The sequence below is a fragment of the Schistocerca serialis genome, unplaced genomic scaffold, assembly GCF_023864345.2.
Source record: "Schistocerca serialis cubense isolate TAMUIC-IGC-003099 unplaced genomic scaffold, iqSchSeri2.2 HiC_scaffold_1202, whole genome shotgun sequence".
In the NCBI taxonomy this organism is placed as follows: Eukaryota; Metazoa; Arthropoda; class Insecta; order Orthoptera; family Acrididae; genus Schistocerca; species Schistocerca serialis.
Genome location: NW_026047406.1, coordinates 100,001 through 102,500, shown reverse-complemented (window position 1 = coordinate 102,500; position 2,500 = coordinate 100,001). Strand labels below are relative to the sequence as shown.

At 60.3% G+C, this 2,500-nt stretch overlaps 1 pseudogene; it reads left to right on the top strand.

Annotated features, from left to right (window-relative positions):
• LOC126435314 (large subunit ribosomal RNA) overlaps positions 1-2,500 on the top strand; it is a 7,958-nt pseudogene that overhangs the window by 1,208 nt on the left and 4,250 nt on the right.

The window sequence follows — 2,500 nt, the reverse complement described above, 5'->3', positions numbered from 1 at the left end:
GTGCAAATCGATCGTCGGAGCTGGGTATAGGGGCGAAAGACTAATCGAACCATCTAGTAGCTGGTTCCCTCCGAAGTTTCCCTCAGGATAGCTGGTGCTCGTACGAGTCTCATCCGGTAAAGCGAATGATTAGAGGCCTTGGGGCCGAAACGACCTCAACCTATTCTCAAACTTTAAATGGGTGAGATCTCCGGCTTGCTTGATATGCTGAAGCCGCGAGCAAACGACTCGGATCGGAGTGCCAAGTGGGCCACTTTTGGTAAGCAGAACTGGCGCTGTGGGATGAACCAAACGCCGAGTTAAGGCGCCCGAATCGACGCTCATGGGAAACCATGAAAGGCGTTGGTTGCTTAAGACAGCAGGACGGTGGCCATGGAAGTCGGAATCCGCTAAGGAGTGTGTAACAACTCACCTGCCGAAGCAACTAGCCCTGAAAATGGATGGCGCTGAAGCGTCGTGCCTATACTCGGCCGTCAGTCTGGCAGTCATGGCCGGTCCTTGCGGCCGGCCGCGAAGCCCTGACGAGTAGGAGGGTCGCGGCGGTGGGCGCAGAAGGGTCTGGGCGTGAGCCTGCCTGGAGCCGCCGTCGGTGCAGATCTTGGTGGTAGTAGCAAATACTCCAGCGAGGCCCTGGAGGGCTGACGCGGAGAAGGGTTTCGTGTGAACAGCCGTTGCACACGAGTCAGTCGATCCTAAGCCCTAGGAGAAATCCGATGTTGATGGGGGCCGTCATAGCATGATGCACTTTGTGCTGGCCCCCGTTGGGCGAAAGGGAATCCGGTTCCTATTCCGGAACCCGGCAGCGGAACCGATACAAGTCGGGCCCCTCTTTTAGAGATGCTCGTCGGGGTAACCCAAAAGGACCCGGAGACGCCGTCGGGAGATCGGGGAAGAGTTTTCTTTTCTGCATGAGCGTTCGAGTTCCCTGGAATCCTCTAGCAGGGAGATAGGGTTTGGAACGCGAAGAGCACCGCAGTTGCGGCGGTGTCCCGATCTTCCCCTCGGACCTTGAAAATCCGGGAGAGGGCCACGTGGAGGTGTCGCGCCGGTTCGTACCCATATCCGCAGCAGGTCTCCAAGGTGAAGAGCCTCTAGTCGATAGAATAATGTAGGTAAGGGAAGTCGGCAAATTGGATCCGTAACTTCGGGATAAGGATTGGCTCTGAGGATCGGGGCGTGTCGGGCTTGGTCGGGAAGTGGGTCAGCGCTAACGTGCCGGGCCTGGGCGAGGTGAGTGCCGTAGGGGTGCCGGTAAGTGCGGGCGTTTAGCGCGGGCGTGGTCTGCTCTCGCCGTTGGTTGGCCTCGTGCTGGCCGGCGGTGCAGGATGCGCGCGCCTGCGCGGCGTTCGCGCCCCGGTGCTTCAACCTGCGTGCAGGATCCGAGCTCGGTCCCGTGCCTTGGCCTCCCACGGATCTTCCTTGCTGCGAGGCCGCGTCCGCCTTAGCGTGCTCCTCCGGGGGCGCGCGGGTGCGCGGATTCTCTTCGGCCGCCATTCAACGATCAACTCAGAACTGGCACGGACTGGGGGAATCCGACTGTCTAATTAAAACAAAGCATTGCGATGGCCCTAGCGGGTGTTGACGCAATGTGATTTCTGCCCAGTGCTCTGAATGTCAACGTGAAGAAATTCAAGCAAGCGCGGGTAAACGGCGGGAGTAACTATGACTCTCTTAAGGTGGCCAAGTGGCGGCGGTGTGGCTGCATCCGGACTTGGCTTCTCGAAGTGCGGTTTTGATGTAGTCGTGCTGCTGCTGCGAGGTGCCTTCCTTGGGTTATAGTTACAGGGAGAGTGATGCGCAATACATGGGCCTAGCCCTCTTAGCCTCTCCTCTCCTGCGGTCTTCTCCCCTTCTCGTGGGCCCGCTGATTTCGCAGAGTGGAAGACCGCACCAGGGGCTTGGGGGGGTTACCAGCCCCCCCTCGCACTATCCCTTTTTTAGTTGGGGGCAGTAAGCAGAGAATAAGTGGTGGCCCTTCCGCTGAAGGTGCCACCCCAACTCCCCCAGCACCTAGCCGGCCAACCGGCCGTGCCGAAAATCTTGTAACTTTTGCAGCTATGTATACCTGTAGTGAGTGCCACCGCAGCTTTACAACCAAGAACGGTCTCGGGGTCCATCGCCGCCGCCAACATCTTGCGGCCGCCAACGCGGAGATCGTCACGGAGAGGCATCGCGCGAGGTGGACGGAGGAAGAAGTCCTGTCGCTCGCCAAGGCAGAGGCCGAACTGTTCCTCGAGAGGGACGCCCGGTTCTTCTTTGTAAACCAAGAGCTCATCAGGATGTTCCCCGACCGAACGCTTGAGGCAATCAAGTGCCGACGGCGGCAAGCTGCCCACAAGCAGCTTGTCCGCCAATTCATGGAGGCGCTTGAGATCGGTCGGGGGGAAGAGCCGGCGTCCCGCCGGGGAGCGGCGAGCCCGCTGCCTGACGCGGGCGAGGCCGCTGCGCCGCCCGTCGACGCAGCCGAGGACTTCGCGGCCGACACCACCGGGCCGCCGCC